Source organism: Cynocephalus volans, chromosome 13 (assembly GCF_027409185.1).
Source record: "Cynocephalus volans isolate mCynVol1 chromosome 13, mCynVol1.pri, whole genome shotgun sequence".
Taxonomy (NCBI): domain Eukaryota; kingdom Metazoa; phylum Chordata; class Mammalia; order Dermoptera; family Cynocephalidae; genus Cynocephalus; species Cynocephalus volans.
The window spans coordinates 53,183,072-53,198,463 of record NC_084472.1 but is presented as its reverse complement, the minus strand read 5'-3'; positions in this window follow the sequence as shown (position 1 = coordinate 53,198,463).

Below are 15,392 nucleotides of genomic sequence, written 5' to 3'. Positions count from 1 at the left end.
CACTGTACCTTGTAACTTCATGGCCAGCCTACACCTCAATAACAAACCCAAAAGGGCTTCATATATTTTTTCTACGCAGAAAATTGCCTTAAATAGATGACTAAAGATTTTTGAGAGAATATGCACATACATTTTAGCCTTCAAAATTTGAAAGGGATGAAGTATACTTTGAAATACATCACTCATCACTAATACTGGCAACGAGCCACTTATGTTTAAATATGTACGATTTTTCAACAAATACAAAAGAGCAGTGGATCAGATTACAGTCAAGTGCATTTTTATGTCAGCCCTAAGCAGGTAAAAAGGGCATTAAAACCTTATGGCTTAGCATATTCTATGAAGCTGCTGAAAAAATATACACTTTTGGATATTTCAGTTATGATGACTCCGTTGTTTGGAGCAACTAGTGGTTTACCTGTACCCTAAAACCTCCCCCAGTCACTTAAGTCTTGTAATCTCTAGTGAGAACCGACTGCCTCCTTGTATTCTCTTGCCAATCACTCAAGGATCCCAACTTTGGGTCACAGACTCCTGGGAGCCAGGGGGAAACCACACGTACTTCTTCTGTCTCTAACACACATGCACACAGCTCTGATTATATCTACGTAGGTATGTGGTGACTCGTGAAAATATTTAAGCTAAAAAAGTTTGTTTAAAAAAAAAAAAAAGTTTGTTCAAGATCAATGTTCTCTTATCTTCCGGTAGTGTAAATACTGTTCAGTGGAAGTCACTAAAAGGGAAAGTTTCACCTGTAAATTACTAAATACCCAGACAGCTGCCACAGGAAATGAGTCTGTGACCCGGCTTTCATCACCTGCCATCTCTATTATATATCTTCCCCATATATCTGCAGATACCAGAGGTTAAGAAAGCAACTCTTTCTTTTATGCTGTTAATACTTTAATAGAGCCAAGAGAGAGCAACTCATAAGGCCATAAGGAAAAGGCAAAACAAAAACTGCTCCCTTTCCAGAAACTGTTTTGAAATTGATTTAATTCCACAAATAGTCACTGAGTGTATACCATGCACAAAAGACCATCCCCAAGTGTACACCATCCCCAAGGTGGGGGATACCGGGTAAACAGACCACAGACCCTGCCCTCAAAGAGGCTGTCAATCCCTCCTCCAGAGAAACCAAAGTCAGACAAGAGTGAGTGTTCATAATGCAGACTTTGCCTTTATGAACATTGGCTCTCTATATATGTATACTCACATATATAAAGAACCCAAAGAAGTGTATCAATGATTATTCTAAGATAACCCAAAATGCAGGAAAAACTTTATGAACAGTGGTAATAACCTCTAGTATCATTTATTAAGCATCTTCTGGGTGCAGAGCACCATGCTCAGTGCCCTGTGTAGATACTATCTCTAATCCCTACAGCAAGCCCAGCAGGGAGGATTTTAGGATCCCCATTTCATGAATGAGAAAAAGAAAATAAATGGTTGTGAGAAAGCAAAGAAAAATTTCGGGATAAATCACATCGGTCAGTCTATTTGTTCTTGCATGAGTCTGGTGGGAGACTGAGTTTCCAGAACTGCTTCTCCAGTTCCTTCATGGTTAGAAGAAGAAAAGTCAATCCAACCAGAAATTCATTAAAAAAAAATTCAAGGATACATTCTTGTTTAATTATGTATTTTTATAAATTGGCTCCCTCCATCCCCAATCTATAATGCCAGTAACCTAAAAAAAACACGTACACAGACACAGAATTGCACTGAAATCAAGTATGGGAACAGATTTCCAAACTAATTTTTCTCTTGTAACAATGAAAACCAGTTCCTTGGCTCATCTCACTCATGTCCTTATAAACTAACTGAAAATAATGCTGGTCAAGCAGGGGAACTCTGAACTTGAGGCCAAAGTGAGTCCACACTGAGCTGTGTCTAACTAGAAAAGAAAGCAAGTTCTAAACTAAAGAAATACTAAGGGAATTCAGCCCTTAATAACTAAACAGGGAGAAAAAGGTCCTTATTTTTAATTAATTCTGGAAGAGTCATGAGTTCCCAGAGCACAGTTTGCATTTTAACTTCTTGATCACTGCGTGCTCCCGGGATGCTAGGGCTAAAGACGGGCACACGGAGGCACAGAGTACCCCTTCGGCATCACAGTGGTGGACGCTGCTGAGAAGCTGGGTGTGCCTGGTGCCCAGGAACAAAGGTGTAGCAGAGGGAGACAGGGTTCAAATTAGTAAACAGCAGCAGTAAACCCCGTTACCAGTGCTATGCCGAGAGTGGGCCGCACAGGGTCAATTTACCGGGCAGAAGGGAATGGTGGAGTTCACTGGTAGACAATCATGCAGATAAATACGTGGCAGGAAGTCACCTTGGGAACCCCTGGGCCCATATACAACCAAGAAGAAAGAGAGGTTATAGGAGAGAGAACACTCTCATCAGCATGAAAAAACTTAGCTGACTGGCCCACCAGTGTGAACAGCGGAGTCCCTTATAACTACCACATCTCCAAAGCTGGCCACATGCTGGAGATTCTTCCTCGTGTCTGACTCATCAAAAAAGCACGTACATTTGGATCTCAGTAGTTTCAGCCTGATTAGATCTGACAAATCTGAGGGAGTGCAGATTTTTAAAAAATCCTTCCTTAAGTTACCTGAAGTTAGGTGAGACTGGATATTGAAGGATTCTAAATAGAACCTTGGGGAGCCTCTATAACTATCAGTAGAGTACTGTTCTTACCCACACCACCCTGACCTTGTAAGGGTGTATGTTTGAGCATTAAAAGTTTATTCCACCAAATGACTTTGTTTTATGGATGTATATGTTTCCCCCTGTTCCTGCAGCCCTGGATTAGAAAGTGTTAGATAATCATGAGGTAAAGGTACATGGGATAGATTAAAGAGAATGTACACAGAACAAAATGCACTTCTCCCATAATAACTGTGGAGGTCAGGCCTCTTTATATTTAACAAACAGAACACAGAGTCCTTCTTTTGCTTTTGCCCTAAGCTTTAGAATTTCTATTAGGCAGTAATGGAGAATCCAATTTAAACCACCTGTAACAGTCATATCTGACTGGTTCTCCAAATACGTCAATCTAATATTTTCAGTTTTCAGTCCACTCAGCCCTGGCATGTATTCACTCACTGGTATACATGCTTTCTTATGCTTTCTCTCCTTCAGCTTACAGAAATCCTTCGTTCTTCTAGGCTCCAAGCAGCCAGCACCTCCTCCTCCTCGATTTCCCAGAACAAACCACCCTATAATAACCAGCCTCTCCACTCTCTGAATTCCTAGTCTTGACTATTGAGACCACTCTTTTCCACTGAGTCATGTGCCCTTCTGTACCATTTGTCTCTCTTCAACTGCGGAAATCTTAATTCTCTTTAACTAGCTGCAAGTCATTTAATGCCACTGTCTATGTCTTAGGCCCGTCTGTATTTTCCATGGAAACTTACCTTGCACAAAATGGGTCCTCAATAAATGTCTTGGCTGCCTGACTTCTTATCATTATGATAGAGTAACTTCTTCTCAGGGTGACACATTTGGAAACGCTGTCTTCCTTGAGCTGCCAAAATGTGGAATTACTTATCGTATTTACTCTATGCCCAATGACGAATAACGATACAGAATCTATTTTCCCCACATAAGTCTCACCATGCTGAACATGCTTTGTTTTCTTCACTTTTCCACAATGTTGGAACCACAGAGTCATTTCTCAGAGTGTCCCAAGTTAAAAGCTCAAAGATACTCAAAGAAACCACCAAATGGACCAAAAATTTTCTTTTTAAAAAGTCTCTACGTTTCACAGTGAACCTCATTTTAGCAACCATATTACCTGATAACCAAAAACTAAAATCATGAGCCACTTTTAATTAACTAAACTAAATCCAGGGACATTTGAAGTGATTTGTGGAGTTGATATGCTCCTGTGTGAAAAACAAAATATTCAAATCTAAAGGACACAAGAAATATTCATGTTTGAAGACTGATTGAGGGAGAAAATAATAAAACAGTTAATTCCAGAAACCCTGACTGGACTGTTGATAATCACTTATAAACTAGAAAGGGAGTTCGCATTAAGAAATGGATCCTCAACTCACCATATAGCATTATAAATTTTTATTCCAGTTGCTTAAGTTCTCGAGTATCACTGCTCCTGCTTATATAATTTGTTACTGACCTTTTTCAAACCCCGAGATAGTTTCCTTTCAAAATAAAGATGTGTAAGCCTCAACCTAGATGTGAATTTTCACATACCAAAAAAGCTCTTAATAAAGGCAAATGATTGAGAAAACCACCTCTGAGTTAAGCTCAAACTTCTGCGCAGCTGACATGGAATCAGATAGTATTAAACAGCAATGACAATTATACCAAATACGTGCCACTGTGGATGCAGCAGCACCACAGAGACAAGAGCTCTCTTCCCCATGGAGACATTAGGGGGCAAGGAAATGTGTTAATTACCACAAGCAATGTGAATGGTGCCTCTGGACTTTCTCATTCTATGGGAGTAACATACAGCAGCAGCTATAGTGAAGCAGCCGTTGGAGATCTCAGCAATTAACGTTCCACATCATGCCAGCTTACAGTGTACCTCCTTATAAGTGAGCACAAAATCCCAACCAGACACAGGCCATATAAATGTAAGAAATGGTATCAAGTGGGGACGACTATCTATTCAAATCAAACACCACTTATTAATTGCTAATTAGATTTACATTGTCTATATTCTACAGCCCATAATTTTCAAGAAATTCTAAAAGGTAAAAAGGTCCCATAGAGACTTGGGAAAATATAGAAAAATGATCAGGGCCCCTCAGATGTTCAGAATCTTGCTGAGCATTTAATGTAAATATGCACGTGCGCCCAGGTGTTCCTTGTTATTGTCTGGGATTGCACATGTGTACCCAGGTGTTTCGGGTTATGGACTTCAGTATAAAGGACTAATGGCTGTGATACAGGGTGCTTTTCCGGCCGCTTTGGGAAGCGACTAGGGTGGCTCCTCCTAGCTCTGAATAAAGCCTGTTAATTTTTCACCCATGCTTCCCAGGACCTTTTCCTATTACCTAGCTTGTAGACCTGCGCGTGGAGGGTTTGTGACCCAGCCTGGACAACAGACTCAAGGCGTCTGTCAGCCCTAGCTTTACAGAGACACAAAAGAAAAAGACAAAACTCCCCTTCTTTTATGTGTGTAAAGCCATACGGCTATGCCAGTTGTCACGTTGAAGGAATAGCTATGCCAATTGTGTGGCTAGGGCAATACATAACTAAAGCCAAAACGTTTCATTATCTAAGTTTCCATTTGTATTGTCCAGGCTAGGGGTTAGGGCCCACAGACCCTTCAAACCCACTGTACAGACTGGGTCACCAGACCCCCGCACATGCTAGGCTGGGTCATAGATCCCTCACATTCAGGTCCACACTAGATAATTGCGAAAGATCCCAGGAGCCATTAGCAGACAACATGAGCTCAGTTCTCAGCAGTAGCAGCAGCAGTGGTGGTGGCCTCTCGAAGGGTCCTGGGGGCCCTGGCAGCAACAGCAGCGGCTTCCCTGTGCACCCCCACCCCCCAGGCATCCTGGGAGGGGGGCCATGGATCAGAGCCATTAGTCCTTTATACTTAAGTCCGTAAACCAGGACACCTGGGCGCACATAGGCAATTACATTAGATAACTAAGGAACACCTGGGCATACGTGCATATTTACATCACATGCTCAGCAAAATTCTGAATATCTGTGGGGCCTGACCATTCTCCTTCACTTTCCCTACTATATGATTGGTAAAGAGCTCTACAGTAGAACAGTGTTCTTCTAGTACCTTAATGTGCATAATGATCACCTGAGCATCTGGTTAAAAATATAGATTCTGATTCAGTGGTGTAAGGGGAGCCCCAAGAATACTCATTTCTAACAAGCTCCCAGGTGATGCCAATATTGCTGGTGGGCATAGCAAAGCTCTAAAGGAGATCCCAATACAGCACACTGGAAAGAACTGCAGGTGTGGAAGACTGCATGAACTCTCCCATAAGAACTCAGACCTAAGAAACACAAAGTTATGGGTGGATGCCTTCATCTTGGGCTTCTTTTCACTCTGCAGCAATCCCTGGGCTCACATGCCCACACTCCACCAGGACTATTACCCACTAAGTGATGGCCAAGTCTGGTCTGCAGCCAGGACCTCAGGCTTGAGCACCAGCAAGTACATGAGGACCTCTCTGGCCACCCCAACCTCACTGATAAAGCACCTCAAGGATGATATTCACTGCAAACCCTAACCTGTTCTTCTCCACATCTTGTCAATGCAGCCGAATATTAACCCAAATCACCTAAGCCAAACACATGGGACTCATCCACTCTGCCTTGGTTCTATGTAACCTTGTAGGGAGAGTGAAGGTAAATGGTCAGGGTCCCTCAGATGTTCAGAATCTTGCCGGGCATCTAATGTAAATATGCATATGCACCCAGGTGTTCCTCGGTTATTGTCTAATGTAATCGTGCGTGTGCACCCAGGTGTTCCTGGGTTGTCTGACTCACACCCAGGTGTTCTAAGTTATCGGACTTAAGTATAAAGGACAAGTGGCTCTGATCCACAATGCCCTGCCCCCAGAGAGGCCACTACTGCTGTTGGAGGCTGTTGGTACCAGGACCCCCAGGGTGCTCCGGGAGGCCGCCGCTGCTGCTTCTAAGGAAGCTGAGGACTGAGCTCCTGTCGTCTGCCAACAGCTCCCAGGATCTTTCCCAATTACCTAGCTCGTGACCTGTATATGAGTGGTCTGGTGACCCAGCCTGGCACATGAGGGGTCTGTGACCCTGTCTGTGCAACGGGTTTGGAGGGTCTCTGAGTCCTAGCCCAACAAACCTAAAACCTATAGTCCAAGTTATTGTGGCATACATGATCTGCCTGATTCTAGCCCCTGCCTGCCCCTCCAATGCCATATTCTAAGTGCCTTATACATTTAAAGTGGAGTGACTTTGATTTTTAGTTCTCAAGCACACCATGCTTTTTCCTCTTCTAGAAATGCCCTGCCCCCACCTGGCTGCACATAACCTTAAAGACCAGCTCAGCTGTCTCTAAGACTTCCTAGGCCCCAAGCCCCATTCCTCTTGGCAGAAGCCTATCAGCACAGCAATCATTTATTCAGGTGTCCCTGTTTGCTACTGATCTGGAAGCTCCTTGTGAACAGGGCCATGTCTTAGTCACCTGAATATACCACGTGCCAGTCAAACAGTAGGTCTGAAATAAAGGTTTCTTTACAGGGCATTGTGATGGCCCTAGGCATCATGGGAGTCAGGTGAGTGGGGTAAATCTTGAGCTCTGTAGTGAGTAGATGCTGGAAAATATCACTGTCTATATCGTGAAACATATGTATAGATCACACATGCTGGGCAATGGCCATCTTTATTATCTTAAGGTGTAACACTGCTAAAATAGGAGAAAATTGGGTAGAAATAAAAAAGCTTCACTTGTAATTTCTTGGTTATTTTTCTGATGTTATGACTCAAACAAAAAAAAACCAATAACAATGGAGCAGAAGCAGAAAGTGAAGGATAATCCACTCTTAGGGAGTCTGAACAAGAGGCAATTAATAAAGGATTAAGGCTAAGTAAAACCACAGCGAACGTGTAATTGCCGCATGTTGCACGCTGAAAACGAGAATTGCAATTAGGTAGGAAAAATGCACAATGGGTAAAATATTCACTATGCCAATGAATAGCTGTAAGGAGTTTCACAAAGCTATTTCTCTGTGGACAGACCTCTTTCTATAAAAGCAAGGAGGCCAAACTCCAATCCTTAGAAAAAGCATGTAAGAAAGGCTGCCAATTAGACTTTGAACTTGTAGTAAGAGCCACCTAGCTAATTCCATTATACTAATACATAAAGGTGGGGTGAGATGACCTACAGACAACTCACTTCCAAGTGTTGACAACTGAAAAGAAACCACAGCCTCCAACCGACCAGAGTTAGGATCATGAAGACCCAGAGGACACCTGCAGGAAGACCACATGTGACCCCCTTCACAGACCCTTCGAAGGCTCAGGTGTCTGGTTTCCTCTCCCATTCCTTCATACAACAAATACTGAGCACCCATTACCTGCCAGGCTCTGTTGTTCTAGGCACCTGAGACACACCAGGGAAGAAAATAGATAAACCTCCTACCTCTGTGGAGTTTATGTTCTACCGGGGGGAGAAAGGTAGTAAACAATACAGAATGGGCTAGTAAATTACACAGGGTCAGAAGATGAGAAATAGTAGAGACACCAAGCACAGCAAGGAGGACCAACACTGAGGGTGGAACATGCTGGCTGCAGGGACCTTTCTGATTTTGTGAAATCTATGACTGAGCAGCAACTAGAATGTAATATCGCTCACTGGAGAGAAAGGCCCTAAAGTGGATTTGACAAAGATAGGATTGTTTTTCTTTAGTCGCTGCCTTGGTTTACTTGATTTAGGGAAACACAGCAACTCAACTGAGGGCAGGCACTCTGAAGTAAGGTACACTCAGGTTTGTTTTCTAGCTCTGCCTCTTGCAACGTGAAATAATCAGAGGCCATAATCTGTTAGCTAATCTCACCAAACGGTGGCAAGGCCTCCGTGGGATGTGTGGACACCCTTTACCACAGCGGCCAGCACTTGGTAAGCTACTGTTATTGTTAGTATAAGTCAGATTTAGACCATAGTATGTCCCAAGGGCTACCCCTGTCCCCAAGTACAGAACAGGAACTCATTCCCTTGGTCACTTGAGAAACTCAGAAAAATTACTTGACTCTCAGAGGTGCTGAATTAAGAAGTTTCAGAAGTAATGGAATACATCTCATGAATGCATTGCTCTGCGTAAGTATAATCACATTTACTCCACTACCCAAATTTATCCTCTAGTGGCAAAATAATAATTTACCAGCTTTGGTTTGAGAGGTTGCTATAATAAATCTTGACTTTAAAAAAAAAAGACAAGAAAAGAAAATTAGAGCTCTGGCATTGGAGGTCACTTAATCTATCACAATTCCATTTGGCAAATGACCACACTGGGAGATAAAGGATCCTTCCACTTTATGTCAATGGTATAGAGGTAAAAGTTGAACCTTTTACCTCTATATCTAAACTGCCACACCTCTTACAGGGCAGAGTGAATAATTCATGCTGAGGATATTCCATAGATGTGAGTGAATGTTCCTAGTTTCCAATATTGATTAGATGAGATGAAACCTGAGCATCTTTAATGAGTGAAAATATCTTTTTCCAGGAAATATCCTTTCATTCTGCTCTAAGATTAGTGATCATTTACCCTTCTAGGCACAATAGTTTATAGATTTCTATGGGGACGATGTTTTAAAAGATTTCTTAAAGAACGTTTTTTTTTTAAACCACTAACCTAGTGTCACCCACAACTTCCATACTAATCAAAAACAGGCAAATGTTAGGAACTTCTTGCAGAAGAAAACAAAACTGGGCTGTCTTATAAAAGCTCATCCACCCGTGCAGTTGTTATTCCCTCACCCTGATTTCTTTATGTCCCCTAACACTATCTCTAATTACATTATCTGTTGAATTTGTTATTATAGGTCTCCCCCACCAGACTGAAATGAAGCTTCCAGCAGGCAGAGAGGCAGGTGGCTACAGATGGTTGTGCAGGTCACTGGCCAGGCCCTAATGAGTACCTGGCCCCTCCTGTTTACCTTGGTGTCTCCAGCACCTAGATTGGGAGTGGCCCCTGAGGGGATCAGTACATATTTGTTGAATAAATGAATGACTTTCACCTTAAGGCTGGAAGGTCATTTAGATTATAACTGGTGCACTCTCCATTTGGGAGCTCGCAAATTGCTCTTGATTTTGCTCTCTGCTCACACTTCTCCTCTCCCCTTAAAAAGAAGCAAAGCAAAATATAGATGTGCAACAAAAAGGTAATTTAATTGTCACACAGATAAGACCAGGATTAGGCAATTGCAAGAGGCTTCAGAGGAAGGCCTCCTGCTGGAGGCAGGTGAAGAGGCTGTGGCTACCCAGGGACAGAGGCAGTGGGCTGCCCCCCTCACTGCTCTGCTCAATCTCACTGCTGAGTTGATGAGTTTTTTCCCCCTAAACCAGTAATTGCTAAACTAAGATGCTGGCTTTTTTCAAAGTCTGCAGTCCTGTGTCATGCTCAAAATCAACTTTTAATGGCAATATCCCTGAAAAGGGATGAACGCATCATCTCCCAGGATGTGCACTTCTGCACAGGTGGTAGGGCCCTGACTGGTGTCTTCTGACTTCTCTCTACTCCCACCCCTGTCTGACACTCACATCTTTGGGCTTTCATAATCTTTCCAGCTGTTAAGTTCTTTGTTTTCTCCAGAAACAGAGGGTTCTCCTGGCACACACAAGGAAAACCACTCCACCCAGGGCAAGTGGCCTCTCAGCAATAAACAAAGATTTAAAAACAAAATTAATTTTGTAAACTGGCTAATGAAACTATGGGATGTTTTCCCAATCTGATTAATTTTACAAATCAATTAAGTCTATATTGTCTTTAATCACCATCCTCAGTAAAATGCTTCAAAGTTGTTAAAGTATCTACTTAAAAAAAAAATCAAGTAAAAACAAGAATAAGAAAAATGAAAAAACCAATCAACCTTTAAAAATTTTAGCTCAATAAAAACTAACAAGTGTAAGGGAAAAAGAGATACCCTCAGTGTCTAGCACAAGAGATAAATATTTGGTAACTGAATGACTAAAAGAATAAGAAGACAAATTATTTTCAAGTAATAAACAGGCAAGTGACTTAAATAGTCCTTTCAGTGAGTTCAAATAGATATACAAATATATCAGAGAGAACAACATCCAAAGAGAACAAATATCTTTCAGATAACTCACTGTAACATTAACCTCAGATACAATTATGCGCCTGAAACAGGGCAAGAGACAAAAAGTGGAATACATCAAAAGGCCTTAAAGCCTGCCATGCCATTTCCTTTAATGAAGTTAGAAACTTCCTTGAGTCTCAAGCCCATCAACTGAGCATGGCAGATCTTGGCCAAAATAAACTACTCGACCCTGTTAATAGAGGTGAAAGGTTGAAATCCCTGTACTGACTGAGGATCCCAAAGATCACACCCCCAGGACTCTAAACAGCCTCTGCCCAGGAATCTATGACCAAATGCCCTCTGATAACATGGCAGGGTTTCCAGTCATTGTTCTGAGTCAGAGGTGGCTGTTGATAATTGCATGTGATCCTCTCGCCTGCAGCAGGCCAGTGAGTAATAGTGAGGTGAGCTCAACAGCTGACATCACTGAAAGCGGTGCCTTTTTGTGTGTTTCTATTAAACTCCCTTGACTGCATGTGATCACGTCTGTGTCTCCATTCAATCTGAAGGTTAAGAGGAAGGGACACAGGTGGACTGTGGGCAGGCAGCTCCCGGGTGCCACCCAGGTGCCATCTCACAGGTGCCTATCCACAGCCCACTGCCCACCTGTGCCCCTAGGTTCTAAGAAAACCAGACCAGGCACACAGGCAACAAAACTATTTACTGTTGGTGAGGGTGTGTCAAGTGACCCTCTGGGATTTCTGAGCCACTGGGAACATAGTTGAGATAGATTCTGAAAACAACTAACAACACGTGCTTCTGCCACCGCCCTGAAGGTGAATGACCTCAGAAACCTCTGGGATCCAAGGTGAGAGATGAGCAGGCTGCTTCCAACTCACCCAGAGAAAGGGTAGCCCTCTGCGTGACTAGCACATTACATCACAGTTAACTCCACACACACAAGGAGGAAATTTCCACCGAGGTGAAAGAAATGTCACGTAAATGGCTTCACTTGAAATTGATTTGGAAAAGCCCTAAGACACAACAAGCTGATGGAATAAACATTGCCTGGAATAAAATATAAAAAACAAAACAAGCCTCCCAGCCCAACACAACCATCACAACCACAAAAGCTTCCTATTCTCTCCATTGCCTCTAAGATGTTGTCAGTAAGTACAGGAAGTATAGAGGACTCTCCACTATCACCACATCCACCCAACAAGCCATTCTGGAATAAAACCTGTATATTCCTCAAGTAGTGAAATTCATATAATTACATTCCTGTGTTCATTTTGTACAGTTTCCTTTCATTTCACAGTGACAAGAGAATGTCCTAATCGTGGTGTTTTAAACATTTAGTTGCAATACAGGATTCCACAAAACCTTTTCTTTAAAATTTAAAAGATAAATTCTCATGAAAACAACAGCAATGAAAAAAGCTTAGGAAAGTTGTAACAGCTGTAACCGATCATGATTCCTATTCCTTTTCTCCTAATTAAGTAAAAAACATTTCTTTGTACTCACTTTTTGACTCTACCATCATTCCCATAAGAATTAAAGCTCACTTTGTCCTCCTCACATTGAAAAAAAAAAAAAAAGCACGTCCTGCAGCATCCTGGTCAAAGTCCTTCTCTCTTCCTGTTCATTGCTGATAGAAGTCCGCAGCCTGGGGATACCACATGGATACTTCACATTCCCCCTTTCCAGGCCGACCCCATGGCTCCCTCGGCAGAGTGTGGCACTGGGCGCCGAGGCCGCGGGTTCGGATCCTATACAGGGATGGCCGGTGCACTCACTGGCTGAGCGCAGTGACGACAACACCAAGCCAAGGGTTACGATCCCCTTACCGGTCACGAAAAAGAACAAAAAAATTCCCCCTTCCCTTATATAGTTATTTGTTTGCTTTTGTCTCCTTGATTAGTAGAATCTAATTCAAACGTGTAAATAGCAGTTTTTGATGTAAAATAACGTATTTTCTTGAGAATAATTCAGGTTTGACTGTAGGCTTTGATATTTCACATTGTTGATACATTTTATTGTCTTAGAATTCCAGCAATCCTAATCAACACTCAGTGACATTAGAAATATGTTGTTGAAAGTAACCTGGCTCATTAATATGAAGGTGTGGCCTGCACTGAAATTTATTTCAGGCTTTGGCAAGGTATGGATATACACTAAGTAGTTAACTAACAGTTTATGAATCACCATCAGATGAGACAGTAAAGAAAAAAAAATCACGTGTTAATCATAAGGTATACTTGCATGTATGAGCAGTAAGGGTGGGAAAATGATAGTAAAACCTAGAGGAAAAATTCAGGTGAGTAGGTTCTGGGTTTTGATTTTTGTTCTCTCAAACAAAAAGATAATAAATGCACTTAAGCATAAATCATGTAAGCCAATTACCGAGCGGGAAAAAAGATTTCTATTGCTATCAACCAAAAATTCAGGTGTAAACCATAAATCATTCTCCAAGCAAACCATTTCATGACCTAAGATGGTATTTCATTTGAAGCCAAATACACCTGGTGTCTCCCTCTTCTCCAGTGAGATTTCAAATTCAGAAATACTCAGAATTAAGACCCAAAACAGAAAAGGAAGAAAAACACAATCACTTTCTCCCAAACCAGTGATTTCTAAATCAGAGAACAACATTCATAGAAGTTAAGTGCTCTATGTTTTTCATTATTGTCCGAAAGAAAGTGTCCATTATGCTTTCATTTTTGGAATGAGAACTATACCTTTTTCTAAATAGTCAAGACAGAGACAAGAAAGCAAAGAATAGCGAATCAGTAGAATTCAGATCACAATTCTTTTCAAGTTTCGTTCTCTTCCTACCTCCTTTCTATATATAAGGAGAGCAAAACTAATCGACTACAGCTAAACCAAACACCAAAAAGCATTTATAATGGAAAAATCTTGGTATGTGCTAGAATGCCACTGACATACAAACACGATTACACCAAAACCAAACTCTGTACCAATAATACGTTATGCATTCATATAACAAACACGCAGTGTTGTCTTTGTTCTTACCTATAATTTTCCTCAAGGCTCATAAAAAACAAAGCATCTGTCCCTGCTGGAAAGAGTCCGGTTGGGCTAGTGTTGCTGGAAATGTACCTCAGCGACCCTCGGGCTCCCTTGCCCTGTCTTCCCCCTTCCTTGTTTGAAAGCAGTGTCCTCGCACACCTCTGCTGAAACTCCTGGAACACCAGCAAGTTTTAACACAACTGGGAAGGAATGCAACAAGCTTGCTACTTATACCAATGATTCATTTCAATGACGGCTAGAAAGAAATGCTGGTTGGTGGAAAAGGGAGTTGAATCCAGCTCCACCCTTACTGTAAGGATTGGGTAACTCCACCCAGCTCCGCAATTAGCTCAAATCATTACACAGCGCCACATTGCTAGGTCACCTGCAACTGTTCCTGTAGCATCTCTTCTGCAAACGACAGTCCACAGTGGCTAGAAAGATGAACCAAGGGCTTATCATACAGGATGAGCAATAACCAGAGGCCACATGGTTTTGTGAATGACAGTAAACCTGGCTGGGCTGTTTTGCTTATTTAAAGCTGTTTCAGAGTTTTGGAGCATACAAGCAGTAGAAGTCAGCCCTTCCCCTTCATAACTAACTCAGCTTCTGTCCAGTTCCTGTATGCGAGGGCCTGAACCAGGCAGGCTGGAGAATACAACCTGCTGCCCCCAAAGAGCTTAAAGTCTTGAAGGGGAGGAGGAATAAATACAAACTACAACAAAAAACAGATAAGGGAGGATTCGGTATCATACAAGAAACAGCCCTACCTTGTAAATCTACAATCTCTGGTATGCAATCCCAGTTTTTCAGATTCCCAACTTGTGCTCTGTACACATCAAGGGCATTGAAGGGGGCCTGAGAGGTCAACAGCACTGTGTCCTTGTTTGAGGGGACAGTCTGGGAACCTGACGACTCTTTACTGAACTCCCAAGGGCAAGTCAAGCGTGTTCTCTCTGGCTGGTGCCTGGCATTATGCTAGTCCTCTCCTCTTGCTTGAAGAAGTCACACCCTACTCTCTAACCCACGCAGTGCCCCACCCTGGCAGATGTGGCTAAAACAGGAAGTGTCCCCAGTTGTAGCAAAAAGCCAATTTTCCACATTCACTCCAACTGGGTGGCATGCTCACTCGTGAAGTGTTCCTGGCACAACAGCTGAGAAATTCTGCAAACCAGACTCAAGTTCCCACCAGTACTCAAAGGCTGGGATTCCCAGAGATGGCAGGAAGACAAATCCCCGGGGAAGCCAGCAACCCCTTGTAGCTGTGAGAGGGTCACTGGAGGCTTAGTGGACCAAGTAGGCACCAGGTGACAACTAGAAAACTTACACCCTCACAGAGAGACAGGCTGACAGTGCCAATCATTTTCAGTCAAATTCTCAAAACTAGAGAAATACCCTGAGATTTTAGTATCCAGCAGGTGAGGACATACAAGTGCTAAACAGACTAAATTTAAGAGCAGGAATTCCATCATCTTTGATTACATCTGAAATTACAAGATTAAGCTGCAATGTTTCAGATTTACATGCCGGTTGCAAGATTAAAAAATAAGAACCACAATACACAATAAGAAAATATTAACTAAACAAGCCGAATAAGTTATTTAACAATTTTCCTGTTCCCT